The sequence below is a fragment of the Tympanuchus pallidicinctus genome, unplaced genomic scaffold (genome assembly GCF_026119805.1).
Source record: "Tympanuchus pallidicinctus isolate F22 unplaced genomic scaffold, pur_lepc_1.0 scaffold8, whole genome shotgun sequence".
Classification (NCBI taxonomy): Eukaryota; Metazoa; Chordata; class Aves; order Galliformes; family Phasianidae; genus Tympanuchus; species Tympanuchus pallidicinctus.
In genome coordinates, this window is record NW_026294802.1 from 15,876,240 (window position 1) to 15,901,023 (window position 24,784).

General features: G+C 46.3%; 1 protein-coding gene across 2 annotated transcripts in view; it reads left to right on the plus strand.

Annotated features, from left to right (window-relative positions):
• The first annotated feature begins 3,279 nt into the window (after positions 1–3,279).
• GRIN2B (glutamate ionotropic receptor NMDA type subunit 2B) overlaps positions 3,280–24,784 on the plus strand; it is a 203,290-nt gene continuing 181,785 nt past the window's right edge. Inside the window, exon 1 of one of the 2 annotated variants that reach the window (XM_052669472.1) lies at positions 3,280–4,047. The gene's annotated coding sequence lies outside the window, so the exon portion shown is untranslated. Of the gene's footprint in view, positions 4,048–21,252; positions 21,375–24,784 lie in introns of those variants that run through there. The other variant, XM_052669473.1, reaches the window with a different exon arrangement.

Genomic DNA, 24,784 nt, shown 5'->3' on the forward strand with positions numbered 1-24,784 from the left:
CCTTTTCAGAAATTGTTCCTAAGATTCTTCTTAACCTCCATTTTGTGTTTCTAAGCAATGAGATGCATAAAAACTGTTTCCTCTCATTTCTGTCAAGCTCCTTCTCTTGTTTCATCTAGAAGAATGCAGAAGGACACACGCAGTCCCTGCTTATCCCTTCTTGCCACAGAGGAAAGGAAAGCCATACTTCGGCCAAATCCCCTCTGCTATTCTTGTATCATTACTATTATCAGTGAAAGAAATGGGAAAGTCAAATGACTAATGTCTTCAGCTATTAGCAACTTCTTTATGCAGGCATCACTCTACATTTCTTTCCTCCAACTGTTGAGATAATTTCAGATTACTTCAGGCTTTGGCTAATATGTCTTCCATTTTTTACTGTAATTAGAATGAAAAAGATCACAGTCACTTTTTTTAAGCATGCCTAAATATGTTAGTAAAATCTTTTGAACAGAACAGACCTTACCAGCACGCTCTAGAAGATCCTGACTGTTAAAATTAAGATCTTGGTGTATGTTTTTAGCAAGGAGCTCAAGCACATGTTGCTATTGCATGTGGTCGCTGTGGCTACATGGAAAACTCCACTGTGCATCCTTTGCACATGGACACAGCAACTCATGCATGCTCCAGATAGTGTGTTGCTGTGTGCATCGTTAAAGGTGGAAAAAACTTCTGAGACTGTCTAGTCCAACTGTCAGCCCACCCCCACCATGCCCACTAACCATGTCACTCAGTGCCACATCTACATGGTTCTGGAACACCTCCAGGGACTGTGACTGCACCACCTCCCTGTGCCTCTGCAGCACTTTTCTTCTTGAGAAGAAATTTTTCCTGATATCCAACCTGAACCTCCCCAGCACAACTTAAGGCCATCACCTCTTTTCCTATAGCTGTTTTCTGGAAGAAGAGGGTACCTCATCCACTCCCCATAAGACTTGTGCTCCAGGCCCCTCACAGCTTCACTGCTCTTCTTTTGACATGCTCCATGTCTATATTGCCATGCATAATGTCTCTGCAAAACAACAAAGACTATGTGAACCACATGGATGGAATTTGAAGACACTGGAGTTGGAAAATGCTGTAGTGGCCTTTCTCCCTCAGGAACCTTTGTCATATTAGTGTGTTTTTTTGACTTATTCTCATGTTGCCTTGCAGATATACCTGTGACTAAGGATTGGAATTGAGTTAGAGTGCTTGGCTGCTCATTGGAATGCAGCTTTTCAGCATTTAGGATCCATCTTTCCTTGCTCATCTCTTCAGAGGAACCTTCTCACCACTCCTGACACAGAGCCTGCATAGGTAGGTAAAAGTTGTGAGTGCCCCATCCCTGGAGGTTCAAGACCAGGTTGGATGGGGCCCTGCACAGTTTGATCTGGTGGATGGCAACCCTGCCCATTGCAAGGGGACAGGAACTAGATGGGCTTTAAGGTTGCTTCCATCCTAAGCCATTCTATGTGTTTTCTGGGAATGATGGTTTTACTGAGGGAGCTGCAAAGGAAAGACAATGCAGCCTGGATCAGCACTGAGGCAGAGCATGTGGTGTTGAACCTGTGCTTTGCTTTCTTGAAGTGTGTCTGTCAGGGCCGTGTAGGGAGGACTTTTCCCTGCTTTTGTCTCTAGATAACCAAGATCTGGCTGAGCCAGTCCAAACCTTATACACAGCCAGTGGCAGGATGGGTCTTTGTGATACTTGGATGCCTTTATGCCCTAAAGGGTGTTGCTGGAAGGGCTCTGCTTTATTATCCATTCTAGCTTGCCCTGCTTTGGGGCAAACTTCCCAGGGTTTCACTGTAGAGCTGTGCAGGGCAACTAGGTGCACTCTGCTCTGCATGGGTGCTCAGAGCTGAGTCTGGCTGTCATAGGGACAGATAGAGAGCCTTGACCATGGAGCCTGCTGCAGGGGGGGGGCTGGGGGCACCCAGGGGAGCGTGGGCAGAGCCACCCACGGGTGGGCAGGGCAGTGCAGAAAGGAGATGTGCGCAAACGCACTTTGCTTTCTGTTCAAACTGATTTCGCGTTGCTTAGCTTCCAGGGGGCTCCGAGAATAGCAATTAAAGCACTGGGCTTAATTGTGGAGTATCCAATTTGGATATTAGCGTTATCTCGACTCTCCTTTCTTCTCGTTCAGATCCAATTCCTCTGCTTGCCTGCTGGCAGGGCGCCTGTTCCTTTCTTCTTATTATTACTATTTTATGGTTTTTGTTAATATTTTATTTATTTATTTTTAGCATTCCTCTCCTCGTTCTCTTCCAACCACGCGGAGCGCTGCCCCCGGGGCCGCATCGCCAGAGCTCCGAGGCTCAGCCCCGGCTCCGCATTCCGCACCTCTGCCCCACACCCGGGCTCTCCCTTCGCCCCCGCCGGGCGTCGGAAGCTGAGTACTCCCCCGGACGGCGGGGAGGGGCTCATCTCTCGATCTCTCTCTCTCTTCTCTCCTCCTCCTCTCCATCCTTTCCTGCTCTCCTGCCTAAGCCGTGATTTTTTTTTTTTCTATCCCCCCTTCCCCACCATTTTCTGTGTGTATTTTATTCTTATTAATTATTAAGCTATTTTATGAGTTTGCCTTCCTGCTTTCTGCATGTCCGCAGAAGCTTTTATATTGCAGAGGATTTTTTAAAATATATTTTTAGGGTGATGCTCTGCACGCTTCCCCTTCCCCGCCCCATAGCTCCTACCCTGGCAGTACCGGAGGGCAGGCAGAAGTTGGGCATGTCTGAGGCAGCTCAGCCTTGCAGGGAGAGAGGGGGGCAGTAGCTGCTCAGAGCAGCCTGGTGCTTGGAGAAGGATTTAACGGTATGTATGTGGGTCTGTGCTTTATGACAGCTGGAAGTATGATGGGAGGGGAGAGGGGGGGTTGGGGGAAATTGGGGGTGAAAGCCAACACAAAACACCTGCGAGTTCATTAAATAAATGCCTGCAGAGCTATAAACTTGCCCGTGTATGCTGGAGGTGGGGTGGGGGTACGCCTCCAGCGGCCCACCCCTTCCCCCCAATGAAAAAAAAAACAACAACAAAAAACCCAACCCCTGAAGGGCCAGCGGATGCATTCCCGTGGGGGTGATGCGCGCGCGTGTGTGTGTGTATTGGGAGGGGGATGGGGGTGAGGGGCGTAGCGCGATCCGGCCACGTTGCAGGTGAAGCGGCCCCCCGTCACAACGCGTGTGCCCATTGAGGCGGGCAGTGGGGCCGGCAGCACTGCAGAGGGGTGGGCACGGCCCTCCGGGGGCTGGGCCTGGGGGTGGGCGCGATGCTGTGCGTGCGTGGGGAGGGGGCCGCGCCGAGCGGGGGGTGCGTTCGCTCGCTCGCTCGCTTGCTCGCTGCGATTCACATCGCGCCCGCTTTCCCGTCTCGTATGCATGCCTATCCCGGGAATGGTGTAGTCAGCCCGTAGCTGAATTATTTATAGACTCGTGCCAGCTGTTTTTTTTTTTTTTAATTTTATTATTATTTTTTTTTTCTGATCCTACTTGTGTGCGCCGTTGGGAAATGCGTTTTGCTTCCCTTTCTTCTCAATGCATGAATGTCTTTGTCGGGGAGCGGTTTTTATCCCCTTCAGACCCCTCTAATAGCAAACTGATGCTCATTTTTCCCTTCAGGAAGGGGACGCTTTGAGGATAATCATGCTTCACAGAAGAACGGCACCGATCTCCAGTTGCTTTCGACACAACCTCCTCCACTAGGGCTCCAGGAAAGAGAAAAAGAGAAAATAATCATAAGAATAATCACCAAAAGGCGAAAGGAATGCTTACGCTGGAACCTGCATTTGACGATCCTCACAGCTCGCACTGAATCTCCTCTGAAGTGATGCTCTCCAGCTTTTGAATTTGCACCGCTTCAAGACACAAGATTGCCACCAAGAATCCTTTTTTTTTTTTTTTTTTTTTTTTTTACAGCCAAATAGGATTTTTTTAACTTGTTCCACAACTTTTGCCCCCTGACCCTTATTCTTCTTATGTGGATATGCAAGCAAGAAGAGGAACCTGGACATTCCCAACATGCTCTCTCCCTTGATCCGTCCGTCTAGAGGTTCTGCTTCTACAAACCAAGGTAGGGAATTTCCTGATGGTGTGTTCCTGGTGGCAGCCTGCTTTCTGCACACAGCTGTGCGCAGGGAAGACCACTCGCGGTAGAACAAAAGGTTTGGGGCTGCTGCTTGCAGAACCAGATAGAGCTCAGAAAGGAGGCAATGTTCACCAGACATGTTGATTCCCCGTTGGCTCATCAAATGGGAGATGCAGGGAAGGTGATGGGGATGCTTCCAGTTACATGCTGTGAATGGGGGGGAAAGTCCGTTGAGATTTTTTTTTTTGGGGGGGGGGGCAGGGGGACAGGGGAGCTGTGTAGTTGAGATGCAGATTATGGGAGAAAGAACGTGGCTTTGGTAAAGGGGGGAAATGACAGTTATTTCCATCCATCCATCTGTACATTGGCTCTTTCTTTCCATCGGTCCAACAGCTCCGTGTCATGCCGTGATGTGAAAATAGAGCTCCTTAGGAACAATGGTAGATAAAAACATGCTTGTTATGAGATGGGTGCTGCATTACTCCAGACCCACTCTGGCTTCTCCATCGTGAGTGGCCTAATGCGGGGCTGGGGGCCGCCTCAGCACCGCGGCAGGAGCCCGCCCAGCGCTGGGTGAGTGCGGCTGCTCGCGTGGAGGTGGAGGGCTATTTTAAGTCCAAGCACGTCAGGAGTCTTCACCCGAATCTACGAGGCAACGTATTTGGGCAACTTCACGTGTTTTAATCGATTCACCGCATTCCCCCCTGCTGTGGGCAGCCCCCTCCCCAGCCTGCTCGACCGGGCTTGCAAAATGGCTATCGTGCATCCAGCCACCGGTGCATCCTGAACATAGCATGCCATGTGAGCTTTTCCATAAGATGGTGGCAAGACAAAGGGAGCAGAGCGCTGGGGGGGTGCAGAGCATGCGGCCGCTGTGCCGCGCCCCGCTGAGAGCACCGGGTGAGAGGTGCTGAGCGTCTTGGGTCTATTTTAAGCCTTTAGCAGCATGCGTGGGGCTGCACGCCCTCACGACAGGTTAGAGAAGGGGTGATGGGGCTAAGCTTACTCTCCCTCCCAGCCCCCTATCCCCCATGCTCACCCTTAGCCCCGGTGTGGGCTCCCCACAACCCTCCTTCTGCTTGGCACCCTGCACCAGATCCAGAGGCCTTCAGTGGGCGGGGGAGGCTCGCGGCAGCAGGAGGAGGAGGAGGAGGAGGGAATGGGCTGTATCCTGCAGCCCCCTGCAGCCTTGCTGCTGTGAATGAGCTTGGGGAGCCCCCAGCTCCATGGCACCCAGAGCGTTCTCACTCATCTTGGTCCTTTCAGTGGCTTTTTTTTTTTTTTTTTTTTTTTCCTTAGGGAGGGGTTTTGCTGGGCTATTGTTAAAAATGAAAACCGGGTCTGTGTGAAGGGGCTGAGAGCCACCTTCCCTGCCATATTCTGACTGTGCTTCTATAAATATCCAAGGCTTCCCAGGGTTTATCTGCGCCTGGATCCTCCCTGCCAGAGAGCTCCCTCCCTCTCCCTCCGCAAGTGGGAGTAGAAAGTTTACCTGCATGGGGAGAGGAGAGTGCATAGGAGCCTTTGTCCTGTTTCTAGGAGGAATTTCTCAAGCCCTGCATCTTGTGCCTGCTGCTGGATCCTCCCAGGACCCCAGTGCTGTCCTCCTCACTCGGGTCTAATTTCCCCACAGCCTCTAAAACCTTTCTGACAGCCTCTAAAAGCACAAGCCCTGAGGGTGGAGGGGATGCATCCCCATTCCCCAGTGAACAGGGCCAGGGAAGAGGAGGGCAGATGCTAGGTATCCCCTGTTCCCCAGGGTGGTTGGACAGGCAGGTGGCTGGGCTGGGCTGTGGGATGCTGGATGCCTGCCACTGCCTGATGCCAGCCCTCCCTGAAAGCACTGGCCCCATTTAGGTCCCACATTACCCCATGGTACTTTCCAGAGGTGACCTGGTCCAGATTCGGGTGGTAGTGTTGGAGAGGGCTCTCGCAGCTCTGCTGCTCATGGGGGCAGGAGGTGTGGGCCCACATCCTCACCCCCATTTTCCTCTCAGTCTCTCTTGCTGCTACCTTTGCTTAGGATTTTTTCCTCATTTTCCCTGCAAGTTTCAGCATGGGCAAAAGGCGGCACCCTCTGCTGTTGCCTCACACTGCCAAGCATAGCCACCTCCAGGGAAGTGCAAGCATTGCATGGAGGTGTCTATTTCCCCTTCGGGCACACAGGTGCACAGCACCTCATGCTCTTAGGTTCTCAGTGCTGCCCTGCTGTCCAATCCCTAGGGATGTGGGGTGACCTGGTGCGCCCCAGCTGCAGTTCTGGGGAGTGCAGCCATCATGCGTAGGTGTGAGGTGCTCTGTATGTGTGGGTGTGAGCAATTTGCAAATGCTTGCCTACGCCCCCCCAAAGCAGCAGTTCTTGCAGCCTCCACATCTCCTTGTTCTCTCTAGTCTCAGTGTGCAACAGCATGTCTCTCAGTACCTGGCATGGGTGTCAGGGGATTGGCAGAGAGTGGAATGGACACAGCGTGGGTGAGGAGACCCGCTTCAGCTTTCACTCAGATCTGCCTTGGTGGGTGGAGGAATTTCAACAGAGAGAAGAAAAGAATCATGGCAAGAGCTCCTGTTCCTGTTATTGGGGATGCTGGGCTCTTGCCTGGCAATGCACACCAGCCCATCTCAGCATGCTTGGGTCTTGGTGCCTCTTGTGATCCCTTTGTCAGTGAAACTACAGTTGGGCAAAGGAAGGCATCAGGAGCAGTCCCTGCTGTCCTCCTCTGGGCAGTGTTTTTGGGATATCTGTATTGATCACTGGTTTTTGCATTGTGTCTGCACATGCAAGAGCGTGGTGGAGATGGAAAATGCAGAGCAGGGATAAAAATCCTAATTCTTGATCCTCATCAGCTCTTTGATCTGTTTCATGCTCTTTTTGGATTATCAGTGGCCTCTGTATAAAACTCTTATCAACCAACAAACCAGCATCCAATGCCCAACCTCTTGCCTACAGAGGGAGAAAGTTGCAGTGTTTGGTTTCATATTTCATCTGCTGCTGGAGTTGAGGTGCATCTATTCATCAGGCTTAGTTTGGAAGAGGGCAGGTGGATGCCAGTTCCAGTGCTGGAGCCGTTCTACATTAGCACATGGAGGTATGCTTGGACTCCCATGCTGGACTCTCACTACCTGGGCTGGCACCAGGATTTGGTGCTTTAGCACTTGTTGTCTCTGCAATAGCATGTGGGAGGTCTGGATTTGATTCCCAGTACTGTTCTCTCATAACCCCCATGCTGGCAGAGGATGAGAGGGCTGTATTGGCAGTGCTGTTTGCCTCTGCAATGGGCTGCATTCCTTGCTGCTGTCTTTTACTCCTTAAGATGCGTAAAAGATCCTGTAAGATGGTCCAGTCTGAGGGCTGTTCTCTAGAGATTCAACCTACATGGACTTCAGGGATGTCAGAGCCCCACTCTGCCTTTACTCCCTTTATCAGCATGATGTGGTGGGCAGCACGGAAGTTATGTTATAGCTGGAGAATATAGAATAAAATATCCCGAGTTGGAAGAGACTCATAAGGATCATTTAGGCTTACATCAAAAAGTGCCTTCATGTATTGAACTCAATTTATCACAAAGAATGGATCAGGTAATAGAAGAGATGACTCCGTGTACTGGATGATATACAGTGGGATGCTGGTAGTATCCTTTGTGTCTGGCACCTGGGCTCCAGGATTGCCTGACTCTCCTGTGATCTGCCTATGAGACTTGGGATAGAAAAGCAGGCAGTGGATGGGTGAAATAAGGATAGTATTATCTGCTATAACTGTGACCTGTCCCCTACCCACCCATCTTCAAGATTTCATTGTGAGAATAACTCTCTCAATTAGTGGCTTCACGCAGTCAGACAACCCAGCTACTGCCCTGGCTAAGATGAAGCAGTTTGGAGATAGCAGTGCTGACGTATGTGGAAGGAGAACTAGAGGAAAATAAGAGACTTAAAGCTAATCATGGTCCTCCTGCTGTCATTACTTTCTTCCTTCCTCTTGTGTTTCTGCTTCAGCTGAGTGCGTCATTGTGGGAATGTAAAATATAATTTCTCCAGCCACCAAGGGGGCTCCAAGATGCACCTCTGGTGCATCTGCCTTGCTCCTCTGCTCATCAGAAGACAGGAGAGTAGGTTCTGGGCAGGTATGGGTTGGCACTCTGGAAAAATCAGTGGCATGGTGCTAACTGGGAGTCGGGACCCAGAAGGGCTAAATGCCCCAACTGTATTTTTTGGGGGGGGAAAAAACAACATGAAACAATGTAAACCAATCCCCTCCTTATGGTTAACGAGCTCATGGCTGCCATGAGGTGCAACCCGCTGGCTTCCTGCTGGAGCTGTGTATTGGCAAGTGAGTGTGTGTCTGTAAAAGTCGACCAAGTGTGCATCCATGTGCCTTAGGTCACCTGCAGAGAAAAATCCCTGTGGGTTCTGAAACCAAGGTGTGGCACTAGGCAGGGCTGTCATCAAGTCAATCCAAACCATGGCTAATTGGGTCTCTTGAGGCTATCCTGCTCTTTGTTTAGCATTTGTTTTTTGTGGAAGCAGGAGAGAGAGCACTGGGCATGGTTTCACTAATTTATACACCGAATGTAGCTTAATGTGTGAGGAATAAAAATACTGCTTTCTCTGTACTCAGGACTATAAGACAGGAAAGAGGGGAAGGGGGTGTGCTCTGAAACTCACAGCCAGCCAATGTGTCCTAGCACAGAGGATATTTGGAGATTGTGCGGTAAGGTATGCTGGATGGATCTCTCTCCTTTAAACACAATCAAAGACAGTGTGTTTTGGAGCAAAAAATATACATGGATTGATTAAAATTCTGGCCAAAAAAAAAAAAAAAAAAGAGGAATTATGAATGAGAGTGTAGTTACTGGCTTAAGGTGAGGGATATGACGTTGAGACCTCTGCAGTGTTCGCTCCTTATTCTTTATCCTCATGCTCAAGAAAGGTTCAAAGAGCTGCTGAATGTGGCTTAGGTAAAGTGCTGGGTTTGCAGCTGCGAATACTGAGGATGCTCCTCTATTCCTAGAGTACATATAGTGTCACTAATACCAGTGTGTGTGTGATTGTGCTTAAACACCAACAGGGAAGAATCACTTTAAGGGGAAGAATGAGAATATGATCTTCATGGTCTGTTTGCTGATTGCCACCAAAACAGGCATGGGGCCCCTTCAATTTATCTGACCTGAATAAGCCATGAGCTAGTGTTCTGTTGCTCCTGCTGATCCCTGGCATGTTAGGCATGCAGGACCTTGCATCCAATTATTCTCCAAGTGGTGAACACAAGAGACACCTCTGAAAGTAGCAGTCAGCTACACACAGACAAAAGTGATAGAGGCTGGCTAGTTGTGACAGGGAAACAGTTTGTGCTTAATGTACGCCTAGCCTGCAGTTGAACCACTAACCAAAAAATGAATCATTCCAGTTACTGCCATCTTCCACTGAACCTTCTCTCCAGCCCATGCATGAGCTTTGTATGCAATCATTAATACAAAATAGTGAAATAATGTCTAATATCTACTTACGAGATGTAGTTAAGTCTCACTTAGATAACTGTGTTCTGTATGGGGGCTGTGCTTCTGAGAGAGGGAAGGACTGGAGAGGGCGTGGGGGAGTGAACAAAGGCAATGATCACAGATCAGAGAAAAGAAGACAGGTAAAGAAAGGTTGGAAGAGTCTCAGGTCTGAAGAAAATACAGCTGTGGGTGGGTGCGTTACTGTCTGCAAACACATAAAAGACCATTACAGAAAGAGGACAGGGGCCAATTATTCTCGTTAGTCACTGAGGATAGATTGAGAAATAAATGAATTTAAGATGAAGCAGAGAGAATAGAGATTAAACATAAAATTAAATGTTTACTGCAAGGATGGTTTAGGTGAAAGCAGAAGATGCTGATAAATGTGGCAGGAAGGCTCTGACTGAAGCTATTTAAAGCTGGATGTAGGTACTGAAATATCAGGTTTGTATCTAATAAAGCCTGCCTCAGGTGAACCATAGATCATAATATTTGTGTGCCTAACCAAGCAATTTTAGTAGAAAGTGAATGAGGTCAATCTGTTTAGAGTGCAGGAGACAGGGACCAACAGTCCAATTTGTGGAAATGCTCCCACATGATTGGATCTGGCCCCGTTGCTTTAAATCTCACTTGGTACATGTAGGAGTCCATATAATGGTGTTGAATGGTGCCATGGCTTGAGCTCCACTCAAGGTGTGTAAAAGAAACTCCCCAAAGAGGTCCAGTTTTCTAAATCTCTGGTATCTTGTGACAGCATGTCCTGACCTGGGGAAGAGCTAGAGCTCCAGGATAGAAGTCTTTGCAGGAAGGACTTATAATCATGTTCTATGTAAGTGATGTTTTAGCGCTTGCAGGTACAATCACTGAATCCTGCAATAATATGGGCTCTTCTAGACTGAGATTGTGTCCCTTACAGTAGGAAACTTCACCCATCTGTAGCCATTGCCTTCAAGATTTTACAGTAGCATAGCATCTGAATATGTCATATGACCAGACCACATACTGCAAGGGGAGGTGCTATATGTTACAGCATGCTGAAGAACGTGAAAATACATACCTTATCACTTCATTATATGCTTCATCTTGCAAAATGAGCTATAGTTTAAAGGTACCTTATCCTTATCACTTTTACAGCTTGTTGACGATAATTTGAGAATGTGGGGATCTGTTAGCATAGTGGTTTCTGAGAATCATCACTTCATTCAAGCCGTTCTCCATAGCTGTGTCTCTCTATGGTCTGAGTTGGAGAAACTACCTGTGTAGAGCTAGAGTTTGAATGGGAGGTTTTATTAAGAGGTTCAGGGAAGGCTCTCCTTACTTTCTCTTAGCTCACCTTACTACTCCTTACTACTCCTAGCTCAAACTCAGATGGAGGAAATGACATGTTGAACTGTCTTTTTTATTATATTGGAATTAAACATTTTATTTTTCACCTCTTTTTCTAATCTCTTTGGTAGGGTTGCCATGCACTGTTGAGGAGCTAGGACACACAACTCTTTCTTGTGGATGTATTTATAATTTCTTGCCAAGCATGGTCTCTGAAGAATTTGGAGGATTTTGCAAATGGAAATAAATATGAAAATTAGAAATTCAGTATTTCTAAACAGACCAGAAGATGAGATGGTTTCTAGGAGCCAAATGAGACAGATAAGGTTTTGTGTCATGAACCTGCTGATAATTTACTAGCGCAACTGCCATGTCCTACATCACAGCTGATTGCCTAATGAACAGCAAATTGTTTTCAGGTGATAGAGATAATAGCCTAATGATATCTGGAGGCAGCTGTGACTGTGTATTGCCTCCAGCTGTTGGCCATGAGCAGGACACAGCAGGTATGGGTAAGAAAGAGGTAAATCTCAAAATCTGCTGTTGTGGTCTCCCACGATAAAGGATTGTGATTTCCCTCTGTTGTGTGGGACCTCTGCTGCGCAATCATCTCCTGCTGGGAAGGTCCTGGAAGTGGATGGTGGAAGATCTTCTAGGAGCTTAAAGCTGGCTCTGATTCTGAGGGTAATCCTGGATCTTCGGTGTCTGAGTTTGGATGCTTTTGAAGTCAGAGTGGTGAGAAAGGCAGCTCTATTGATATATGGAGGGGAGTGGGTGGGCTGACAGCTGTTCCAGGAGGAGGATGGAGAAAAGGTTGCTGCTTTGGATGTCTTTGTGCCAGGTAATGTAGGATATTAATTAAGTATACGTGACTGGTTTGCTGGCGAATTTTCATTACTGAACTCTGATGATAAATGCATTTGAAGTGCATTGTGGCAGAGGAAATGTACAAAAATGCACTAGCTTGCAGCTACTTGCACTGAAGCATACACTTACTTGGAAAGCACATAAGAAGGATCTGCACATCCCTGCACCCCTTTCTCTTCTCTGTATTTCTCTGGTGTCACTGCTTGCTGTAGTCAGTGGCCTGAGCATCTCTGGGGAGATTCCCTCATGTCAGACGTGTTTCAGCAGAGTCAGGCTGAAACATCAGAGCCTGACAATCCCCAAGGGAGAGGCTAATGAAAGCGACAGGATGACATAATCTGTTCTCTTTGTCTCTCCTCTCCAGCGCTTCACGTTTTTGGTGCACCTTGAAATTTTCTTCAAATTTATTACTGAAGAAGTGAATATTAGATGAGGACATGCTCTAAAACTAATGCCTCCTATTTTATGATTTTGGTCCACAGTGTCAGAGGCAGGTGGTGGTGAGATGGCGGTAGAGGTCTAACCTTCCTGAAATATCCCATTACGTTTTATTGCAGTGTGACAGACAGTGTGGCAGCAGAGGGGCATTCTGACAAAATGGCATCTGATATGGAAGCATGCATGAAGCAAATATTTGTTGTTGAGTCATTCCATGTAGAAAAAATGGCACCCATTGGCATTCATTGACACTTGCCAAATGTTTATAGAGGCCAAATAGTGGGTGTTGCACAGTGTGGTGGTAGGTGGTGCATTTCAGCAGTGATGACAGTGGATTGCCTCCACTGGTGCTGATTTTTATGAGTGTGGCATGCAGGCTCTTGTGAGTTGCCGGTGAAAAGCCATAGCTAATGGTGATGCTTGTGTTGAAAAATACTATTTTGTAGCTGAGAATTTGCTCTATCAGATAGTGTTACTGTGCTCTTTGTAACTGGTGTAGTTTCCATGGAAATAAATAGGAGGTGTTAATTTCGGAATGACCCACATATGTGATTAAAATTGCAAAGATAGTGTTCTGAAACCTTGAAAGTTGAAGTATAAAACCAGCTTGGATGTGATCTGAGGTACCACATATTCAAGTATGCTAGGAGGAAGCTTTTAAATCGCCATCTGGAAGTAGCAAAGTGGTAAATGCAAAAGCATGAACGGGATCTTAGAAAAGACAGTATGATCGTTTCATTATGTGATAGGGGGCCCGTGTGCTAAACAGGAGGAGATGAAAGCTAAGTAGCTTAGAAAAATAGATAGCTGTGGGATAGCTGCTTTGAAAGACAGTGACTCTCACAGAAGGCTCTCTCTGAATCTCTGGTTTGGAAGTTTTGTGAACTTTCAAACCAGGGACTCAGAGAGAACCGTTAAGACTCATGCTTCATCCCCTTTCAATTTGAATGATTTCAGTGGAAAGTAATGGGGCTAAAAGGCTCTTTGAACCACGGAGACCGGAGAATTTAGCAGGATCCAAATGCCTGTGCCTCAGCGCTCTCTGAAGCAGGAGCTGTGTGCCCACAGCAGGTATCTGACTTGAGCAACTCTGTGCAATGCATTGATGTTTCTCTCTCTCTCTCTCTCTCTCTCTCTCTCTCTCTCTCTCTCTCTCTTGGAATAACTTTCAGAAAGTAGGAGGGACACAATAGGAGACCACTGTTGGTTAGCAGCGTACCTCACCTAATTCCTCTCACACTTCTCCGTTAGGACATTAAGTTGAAATTGTGTTCTGGCTTTTCCTTGATCACTGCTTGTCAGAAAGAGCCCTGATTTCAGCTTATGATGTCAGAAGTGGTGATTAAGATTTTTGGCAGGAGAGATTTGTAATGGAGCAGACGTACCAGGAAGCGGATTGATTGCCCCACCAAAATAAATATCATTTTCATAGATCTTGCTAGTTCCGTGCTGAAATTATCTTGATCAGTAAGCAGAAAAGTAACTAGGTTTTGGGTGACGCATTCCTGTTCTGCATACCTTGGAGTGGGGACTTGTTCTAGTCAGCATGAGGGCCTGGGCTCCTGGGTCCTCTGCAGTAATGCTTTCTCAGTTGGAGCTTTTCCACTTGGAGCTGTTCTACTTTATATAAATGCCTATTCATTGTGCTGGAGAGGGAGTGCTCTAACGACTGGGCTGTGGAAGTATTCTGTTTCTTTGGCCTGGCATAAAGTAATTACTTTATATAAAGGAAAATGACTTCAGCATGAAAGAAATGGAGAAGCACTTTCCATAGCCCAGAGGCAGTGGAGTCCTCTGAGATACGGGAGACCCACGAGCTAATTATTCCTCCAAACTAGCAGTGAAGGATTCTTCTTGTTCTGCTTTGGATACATTTGTATTTCCCAGTGACAGTAAGATGTTTCTTTTTACATCCAGCTCCGGTGCAAACTCAAGGTGGGAGGAAATGTGGTAGGAGGAGGTGAATTCCTAAGTGACCTGACCCTCAAGCAATTGCTCTTAAACAAAGAATGAGGGATGAGAACTACAGAGACTCTGGGAGAGAAAACTGGAGTTACTGAAGAATTTTCTGTGATGTGCAGGCAACTCTTTAAAGTTGTCTCCAGATCTTTAAAATCACTTGGGATTTTCATTCCAGCAGTTTGTATCCCTTGGTGTATCCCCTCTTGTCGTTCACTATACACTGGCTTTTACAAGCTTGGTGAGGTTTTTGACTTTTATGTGGAGAGGGAGAGCATTTGCAAAAGCTAACACTAGCTGTGGGGGACTTGCTTCCTGAGGATCTCCACTGAGTCAGAGGAGAAAGAGGGAGTCCCTTTGGAGAGCAGAAGCCCAGTGGGCGTGCTCCAGGCTTCCATTTGGAGAAGCTAATCTCTCTTGATGACAAAGGCAACCTATATAGATGAGCTTCCTAAAGTCCTTTAAGTCAGTAGTTTGTTGTGTGTGTGTACATGCTAAGGATGTTCTACACAGGGACTGGAAGAGGCAGGAACTGTATTGTCCTTGTATCAGCCAGTTAGGAACAGTCAGGAGCTAGGAGGATCCTGGGTCGTCTGATGTTTATTTTTTCACCATAGGAAAACTGGCTACTTGATAGTCCATCTCTTTTTGAACACAAAGGTCTGGAGATTCCCCAATCTTGTTCTGGTGTAAATGGTTCCCAAATGTGATTTGAATTTGCAAAAAACAATGATGTTCATGTAGCTGAATCAGTCCATATAGCCCATACATTATCTCTGGACTCCTCAGTCCTGGATTTCAAGCCATAAAGTAGCAAGTTGGCAGAAGAGCTTCCTTAACATGATGAGGTATCATAGGGCCGGTCCTTGGCACCTGACAGAGAACTGTCCCTCAGGATGCTGCAGGTTAAGGAGGGTTGGCCAGGGCTTACTTCATCTATAGCCAATGCTTCCCAGGAGAGAATTGGCATAAGAACAGCATTTAATCATGCATCTTTATGCATGTATGTGTGCGTAAATCTAAAGGCGGTGCCCATTTCTACCAAGGCAGATGTTTAATGAGAAATACTGCTTGCACGATGAAGCATAAAAATGGAACAAAACAGAAAATTAGAGCTAAAGTTTGCCCCAGCGGTCTAACTGGGACTTTTTAAGTGCACAGGGTAATACAGATATCCGTGCATCTTCTCTTAATTAATTGTCTTCCCTAATAGCGTAGTTTGTCAACTGTGTCAGAACAAATTATGATGTGTACCTACATAAGAGTTTAGCTGCAGATCAGAAATGGGACCTGGTGTCCCTTTGAAGTTGGACAGGATCCTAGCATTGGCTCTGCTGAGGGCTGGACCAATTTTGGATGTCTCTGTGGTACTAGACGTAATTCCTTGACTTTATTTTTAATCAGCTTCATTTAAAAATATTATTGCTTATAAGCTTGTTCTGCTTTTTTTCATCTGAAGAGCATCTTAGCTATGGAGGTACTGTCTACATTGTTATTTTGATGCCTGCCATGAATGCTGTTTAAATTCTTCACGTTAGCTACATACAGCAGCTGCTACTTTTTGTCTTTGATTTGATGATTTTTTTTTTTTTAAAGCATTAAATGACACGAAATTTAGCAATACCAACAGATTCATCAACATTTCTTTTGCTATATAAATTTTCAGGTGTTTTCAGGACACCCTAATGTATTGCTTTTTCTGCAGTATGAAACAGCAGTAAGCATAGAATCTGGTTGAAATTCAGTGTGGGGATAAGATTAAGTTGTGTCATGTTTCCTTCCCCAAATCCTCATGGACTGTGTCTGGAGGAGAAAAATCAATGACTCTCTGGTAAGAACTGCATAAAATGGCTGCATTTGGCATCTCTGTTTTTTCCATTAGAATAGAAATTGAGACTTTTAAAGCAACTTAATCCTATTTTCTTATAATCTGAATGAATTTGAAAGAAAAATAGACTGTCTTAAAAGTTGAAAGAGAAAGCTTGCTGGAAAAGGAATTCAACTTGATTTTACCACTAGACATCCAGAAGGGAAGAGAAAAGAAAGAGTTAAAGACGTGAATTTCGTTTAAAACTCATTTCCTTCTTATAGGATGTATGGATGTATGAATATTCAACGAATTTAAAGAAAATGGCAGAAAGTGTTTGGTCCAATACTCCTACTGGATAATTTACACATTCTTTAGATTATGCCTGGGGTATAGAGAAGTTCATATACAAAAGACTTGAACCATGGCATTACTGAAATGGTGCATTTATTACACCAGCTGAAGACGTGTTTAACTTGGATATAAACGTCTAGAGATAGTACACTCAATGAAAGGGCAGCATAGCAGTGCAGAGAGGGCAAATTTCATTTAGAAGCAGCAGTTTAAGCTGTGCCTCTTAACCTAGCTGGAAATGAGGCATTATATGTGCATTCATGTCAGTAAGCAGAAAAACATACTGGGGAATAGCTGTGCAGACTCAAGCACTACTTGCAGTGCACTGAGCGTATGGAGTTCTTTGGTGCAAAACCAGAGGGCTTGGAGAAGTTGTAACTGAGAGTTTTTTCATTGTTTGCTAGAGCAGGATGGTAAGAGCTGTGCTAAGATTTTTCTTGGCCATAGTCAGCTACCAATTGGCTGAAGCCAAGCTGACCTTCTCCATCCTGACTGAGCTGGTCTATTATATGCTGATCAGCATTTGGCAAAACGTGGCCATCCTTGATCTGTGCCAGTAGACACAGTCAGGTGCATTGGCTGGAGTTCCTTTCCTCTAGATGTATGCAGAGGTCTGGTCTCCCTTTTGGACTAACAGTATCCCTAGTTCTTCTGAGATAACCTCCTGCAAAGAGGACCCGCTATCCTCACAGAAGTGCAACCTGTAGAGCTGAGAGAGATGTGTGCATGCATTTGTGCCATCTTGCACTTTCTGAACATCCGCAGAATTGGTGCTTTTTGTAGCTTTGTACCTTTGTCCTGTCCACTTCATTTTCCCTCTTCTGAAATGGATTCTGTTATTTGTAGCTAAGATCTTTGTGGCGGTGCTAAATGCTGTCGTAAATCCAACCAATTCACACGCTCTGCAGCTTTTCGAGTGATTGGAGTTGTGCTGCGTCTCTTTCCTCACTCCTTTCTCTTGGCAGATAAGACTGAGAAATTAAGCAAAAGACCTTCTTCTGCTGCAGCTCGGGAGGAAGTGGGTTGATGTGGGTCATGAAAAGAGGTGGTGGCAGATTTATGCACCTCCTTGGGCTTTCACTAGCAGTAAATTGCACTCTGATCCTGGGAAAACCTGGACCATGAGGGACTGAGAGAGCTGGGTTATAAATTTCCCTGCACTACCAGGACGTGCTCATGGGAGAAGGCAGGAGGGAGAGTTGTCAGTGCTTTATTTTCCTTAGTTTTGTGGGGAGGAGAGACTGGTGCTACTGCCTTGAAGCAGATAGAGGTCTCCCCGAATCTCAGGCCCAGAGCAGAGGGGCAGCAGCAAGGACTACCCTTCCTCCTTCCCACCCCACCTCCTTTAGAAACAGCTGAGCTGCAGCTGCCTTGTGGACAGAGAAAGGAGGGTTGTGCTGAGAGCTATTTCCTCCACAGCACTGAACAGCTGCAGAGGCGATGCATCAGTGCTGCCTGGGGTGAGCTCTCCATCCACTCCTGACCCTGAATTACTCCACCTTCTTCTTGCTCCTCCATCATCTTTTCCCCACTCCTTCAGGATGGGCAAACTGAGTTTGGTGGCATTACTGCCTGCTTGAGGTCAGAACTGCCCTGGTGCCAGTGCAGGCAAGAGGAATAGCTGGGGGTGGTGAGCTAAGTTGCCTGTTTCTACCTCAGTGCCCTTGAACTAGTTTTTTTTATTGTTGGATACTGTGGTGTCTGGAGAGGGGGGAGGAAAGAGTTCTAGACGTTTTAGAGGGACGAAGTTTGGAGAAGGGGGAAGGCTTTTCTCTTCTGAATCCTGGAAAGTTTCCTTTGTACCTGGCTCCTGTACTGGAACAGGCTGCCCAGAGAGGTGTGGAGTTTCCTTCTCTGGAGGTATTCAAACTTTACCTGGATGTTTTCCAGTGTAACTTACTGAAGGGAACTTACTTTAGCAGGTTGAATGGACTGTGTGATTTCCAGAGGTCCCTTCCAACCCCTTTGATTCTGTGATTCTGTGATTCTGTCACTGCCCTGTGCTTGGGCAGCATCTGGGGTGATGTGTGCAAATGTGATGTCTTTGGAGACACCTTCAAACCCAGCCTTTGGGATGAAGGAGAAAGGGGAGCCTCAAGAGCACCTTTTAGGAAATGAAGATGCTGTGCTGCTTTGAGGGTGTCTACTGAGAAAGGCAGTGTTTCTCCCTGGCAGTGGCACATTAGGGTGATGCTTAACCCATGGGCTGCCCAGTGCTCCCGGCTGCACTCAGGGTTTTGCATGGCTCTCCAGGAGTCACCACTTTTTCTGTGAGCAATGGGGCCTGATGTAAAGCCCTAACATGGCAACACAAGGCTGATAGGCTCCCAAAGCCCAGATACAGCATCTGAAAACCACCTGGCAGTTTTCATCAAGGGGCTGATTAGTAGTGTGTGAGAAACCCATAATGTCTTGTGAATTTAGGGATGTGTCTTGACTTAATTCTGATGACAAACTCTGACTTTTCTTTGTGAGAGCATTTTCATTGGAAATCAAAGAGATTTGAGATATATAGCTGGCTAAGCAGCCATACCTCAGAATAGGATTTGGGGATTAGCAGAGTGGATAATAAATTGAATAGTAGGAGTTAAAATCAGACTGTGCTCGTAAAGAAAGCAGAGACGAAAGGTACACCCCTGGAAAGCAGTAATGCCAGAGATGACGACAGGGTTACACCAGTGAGCAGATGAGATGTGGGCTCGCAATACAATGCGGCAGAAAAGCAGTGGATGTGGTTCCTGGATTGCACAAACAGAACTGTTAAATCTTGGAGCAAGGAAATATTTTCTGCATGTTTCTAGTTGTATTTTCTTCACATGCCTAGTCTGAGTGTACCTCGGCTATCGAGTTCATTTCTGGAGAACTCAGTGCCCCAAAGATGGCAGCAAATTAGAACAAATTCAGTGGAGCAACAAAAATGATTAAGATGCTGGAGGGATTGATCTGAGAGGGGAGATTAAAGTAACTAATTACATTTAGCTTGGCCAAATGACAATTAAAAGGAAGATGTGATGACTGCCTTAAAGTGTGTGCTTAAGAATGTAAACACTAAAGGGAGGAAGAATGCGAAGAATTGCGGAGCACTGCTGGTTCGATGCCCGGGTTGCACTGTGAGGAGGATGAGCAGGAGCTGTAATGAAACAGCGATTGCCGGGAGTGCTGAACGGCAGCGCCGGAGCCACGGCGCTCCATGAACAACAGCAGACAACAGCAGCTGTGGGACCCTTTGCTCGGAGACGCATCCCAAATCCGTCAGGAGAGGAAGGAAGGGATGCGGTGATCCCACAGCAGTCCTCCCATCTGATTTTCAGGATATGGGGAAAAACTGACTGCACGTCCTTTTGGCTGTGATCATGCAGTGTTGCATCCACACTGGGGAGTGGTTGCTTTAATAAAAGCTCGGGGGGCTTTTAGGGGCTGGAGGGGTGCAGTCAAAGGGGTAAAGGGGTGAATGCTATTAGATACCTGTAAGAAAGGCAGAGAGAGCCTGGCGCGTTCTGGATACGGGAGTGACAGCTGTGGGTGGAAACCTGGCTGTCGGCAATCTGAAAAAGGACTGTTATAAAAAGAGGACAGGGGCCAATTATTCTCTTTAGCTACCAAGGACAGTTCTGGAAGTAAGTGGGGCCCTCAGCTGAAGCTGCGAAAATTCACATCTGTATGATGGAGAAGGCAGAGTGTTGGGTGGAAGGAGGCTACAGGGGTGTGCGGGAATTGCATGAGTGTGTAGATACCAGGGTGACATTAGACACCCGCTTACAAGGGGATGACAGTGGCATGGGGAAGTCAATCTCATTTTAGCAAGGGGGGGTGGAGGTGGAGGGGCAAAACAGCTGCTCTGACACAGAGAGCTCATCTAATTTCTGTGGTTTCAGGGTATTTAAAAGGCTTTTGGGCTTGTAAGCAAGCTGGTGATGTGGTGCTTTTGCTTTGCGGGTTATTTGTTTAGGACTTGTTGGCTAATGCTTGTGCTTAATTGTGTTTTCTTTTTTTGGTGATATATCTTTTTCAATGCTTCCTTATGTAATGGAAAGAAATACACACTTATTAAAAAAAAAAACCCAACCAAACATATTAAAAAATAAGGAGCTAGTTCTGGCAGAGCATGGATTTGCTGGGGTATTTTTTTTTTTTTTTTCCCTTTTGTTGTAGATCTTTTTTGAGGTATGAATTAGCTTGATTGTTTCTTATTTTTAGTCCTTGTGCAGTATTATATCTTCTCATTTTGACAAGCCCAGGAAAATATCAAGAAGCAAGAGCTATTCTCATGGTTTCTTATCAAGTTGTATCCAAGACATCCTGCACGTTTTCTCAGAGATGGTCCACTTTCAGACATCAGGAGGATATCACACACCTAGAAACTTTAATTTCATGAACTGCTTTTAAGAGCATTATGGCATCTCTGTGGGGAATAAAGAGGTGAAGATGAGAAGAAGAGCTGTGCATCTGCACATCCTCTTAGCTGGTGGCTTCAGTTTTTCTGGGTAAAGAGCTCTGTAAGGCTGATGTAAAGAACATCACAAACTTTTTTTTTTTTTTTTTTTTTTTTTTTTTGTGATACCAGATTGGAGGGCTGTTTATAAAATAAATGTTTCAGCTTAGCTCCATGCGTGACAGCAACTGTGTCCCAATGACACCACTAGTTCCTGGGCAGTTTTAAGGAGTTCAAAGAGTCCAGAGTCTCAGGATCAAGGAAACAGATTTTTGTTGTAAACTCCGAAGAATTCCTTCAGGCAAAAGCTGAAATGCTGCAAGCAGGTGAGGTCGTGCTGTCTTATAGAGAAGACTAAGCTTGTGGTGTGAATAGAAGACAGGTCAGAGTGATCCCATGTTTGACTTTTCCCTGGATTATTCATGACTCTTACTCAGTTAATAGACAGCTTTGGTCATAAAATGCATTTCTTTTTCCTGTCCCAGCAGTTGCTTCCTGAAGTTGTTCAATGGCCTGGCAGTTTTGTGCAAACCCACTGTTGCTGCTGGCTGTAGACAGCATGTCAGACCATCGAGTGGTACGGCTGCAATGCAGATGCCTGTCCTCACACCCCTTCAGCTGCAGGCAGCAGCCTTTGGTGAGCAGTGCAAGTTGGGGGTGGCTGTGCCTAAAGCTATGGTATCAGGGTTTGTCAATGCCCAAGTCACCCAGTGCGTGTTCATCTGTGGGCTGGGGCGATGGGTGTGCACAACACAACTGTGTTCTGCAGTGTTCTTCCTTTTGTGTTGGAGAGGTCCGTGGGACTTTGGAGCTGATGATGCCATAAATAAGTACTTTTTGCTTCGTCTTGACTTTCAGAACTCTACCCTTGGCATTCTTCACTGATTTTGCACTTAGTAAAATAAATAAAGAGAGAACAAAAAGGCACTTCACAAAGCATATTCTGATGAAATCAGCTCCTTGAACAGCTGTGACAGAGACAGAGTAGCAATGAGAAATACAGACAGGGAACTATGATGAGGGATTTGTGCTGCTGAACACTACTCTGTGATGAGTCCCCGGTCCTGCAAGCTTTAAGCCTGGGGAAATTAGCATCAGTGCTGTTACTTCCAAAATCACGAGTTCCTCAGACTCAGCAGCCAGTGTTAGATCTGCAGATGGTCCTGCATGATATGGGATTCTGGATACAGTTGCATTTCATTGTCCTCTGTGAAACAAGTGTACGGTATATTGTTTTTCCCTGCATTTTTGTAAAGGCTTTTCATGTTTTCAACTATCTATAGGTATATCTATTCCACATTTTGGAAGGAAGCTGCTGGGTTTGCACAGTTCATGACTTATCAATGCCAATGCAGTGTTTGCCCTTGCAGGGTCTTTACAAAGTACTACACCTGTGTTGCTGGTGTGCTGGGTGATGGTGGGGGATGTGGTCTGGTTATACCAGATCAGTATAATCAACTTTGTAAGCTTTACTTTGTACTGTAAAGCTTAAAATGTTACACTATATTTAAAAAGTGAAAATTTCATTCTAGAAATGAGTCGGTATAGGATAGCAGAGCTGCTGCCAATGCAGCCACTGTGGAGGCTGTGTGACAAGGAGCTGCAGTGGGTGTGCAAAAGCACACACATATATGCCCCTGCTAGCAGCCGGCTGTCCCCTTGATGTACTGCACTATGTGCTAATGAGGCTTCCTGCCCCAAAAGGCTCCCTATCTGCACGCACTCCACCAGTGCTGCTTTGCTGGCATGTGCTGGCATTAGGTAGCACAAATGTAGGACGTTCTGACCTGCTTCCGGCAGACAGCAGAAGCTGACTGCTGGAGGCAACCATCAGTTTACTCCAGATTGGCTTCAGGGATTACATGTGGAGAAGTGCAGGCCATTAGAGCTGCAGCGTCAGCATGACCATGCTGCTCTGGGACTTTACAGTGCTAGAGAGGTGTGAACTGCATTGTATGAGATCTCTGAGCAGCATCTCATCATTGCTGAAGAACACACTCATTACACCCACCTTCCATGTGTCTCTAAGCTTGCAGCAGAACCAAAGTACATAAACTGTATCATTCCTGTACCCCCTTTCTGCTACTTTTTAATATCTGTCAACAATTTCTTTCCTGCGTGGTGCTGCAGGTTGGGAAGGCTGACAGCAGCCAACGTGAATCACTCACCACATGTTGATGTATTTGCCTTACCTGTTGCTCCGTAGAAGCCTGCGATCCTGACGCTGAAGCTTTAACGGCTCCCTGCCAATCAGATTAAATATTTAGTAGCAATAGGTTCTGGGCATCACATTCCTGACAGTGTGTTTTCATGCATCATTTGCTGTAACGTTGGGAGATTTTTAGCTACAGCTTACAAAGCAACTGCCTCTCTGCTACGTCTCCTGTCTTTATCTCCTATTTTCACTGTCCTTCTGAGTTTTCACCCTTACTCTTAGCTCTGCTTTCTCTGTCCTGCTTTCTCCTCCCCCTTGGCTTTTCCTCTCTTTGATCCATGAGGCCATGAAAACAGCAGCTGGAATGGGCGTGTGGTAGAGGAGTGGCATTCCCACCTCCCCAGAAGAGTTCTTGTGACCAGAACAGGCTGATGGTCTCTTTTGGGCAGTGGGCACTCATGAACAAGGCGAGCACCCTGAGGACAAGGAAAAGAAAATCCTCTCTTTCATTCCCCTTTCCATCTTGCAGTTCTTCATGTATCAGCCATTACTGTTGGGTAGCTTTTTCAGTCCATTTCTGGATAAATCATTATCAGGAGCAGAGGCTCAGTCATTCAATGATGGTCATCCATCCCTGTGGGGTTGCCTTTTTTCACTAGCTGTGGTCTTTCAGCAGATGTCTGTGTCAGCTGTGATGATGTACCTGGAAGATACCCCTGGTAGATCAGGACTATCAAGAACAGAAATTCAATCAAGTTGTGTGGAGGAAGAAAAAAACAAGGATACCTCTAGTTGAAGTTTCTATATGTGATTGTATTTTCCATTCTGGCACAGTGCTGTCTGCTGGAACTCAGAAAGCAATACAGAAGATGCAGGGACCTTCCACTGATTCCTACAGTATGTTGGACAGCCAACGGTTTCATGTGGACAAAGTACAGTTGCCTGGGAGTCATCGGAATTTTCAAGCATGGTGCTTAATGTGGTGACCCTTTAGAGGAGATGTTTGAAACCAGGATGAACACCAGTGCTAGCAGTGGTTCTGAGCTGATACTGGGATGGAAAGAGTAGTCTCCTGGGCTAGTCATCTCCATAGGCTTGTGCTCTGCATATCTTATCTTGCAGAGCCCCCTGAAGAGCTTGCCCTCTTACTTTCACCCATTGCTTGAAGTGCTATAACGCTGTTCATATGGTTTGACTCATTATCCTACTTCCCTTGCTGGTATGTGCATCTTTTTTTCCTATTCTTGTTACAAAACATTCTCCCTGCCTGAATGTGTCTTTGTAGCCCCAGGGTTGCTGGTGCACCCAGCAGCCTGGCAAAGAAGGCTTGTGATTCTCACTGCCTATGTGACTGCTGCTCCACACCCCTACTTCCTCACTGCTTGTACCCAGTGCTGACTACTCCAGAGGCCCTGTATGGCCAATCCAGGAGATTTCTATGAGTGCTAATGACAAGTTTTCCGTGAGGGTTTCTCTTCCTGTTGTAACAAATTTCCAGCCATCCGGTGAAGCATCATCCTCTTCACATTTCTGTTGGTGTGGGATGGATCCTCTGTACCAACGTTCCTATTGCAGCAGGTGACTCTTTAGGTTGAAGGAAGGCGAGAGTGGGCCCTTCAGGCAGAGTGGCTATGGAAAGATTCCTCTTTATTGTTCTGCTGTGATAGTCACTAAACCTTATAGTTTGGAATGGGGTATGGCAGGCTTGATGCTCTGAAGCAGATAACGGGGCGCTTGGGAAGCTGCTTCAGCAAAGGAAGAGTGAAAGACACCTGTGACTTCTGCAAAGTGCAGTAAATATGGGCAAAGCAGCCTGCTTCATTTCTTGTTTTCTTTTTTTTCCTTTTTTTTCCTCATTGCTCTGGACCTCTCCACTCCATTCCTGTGCATCT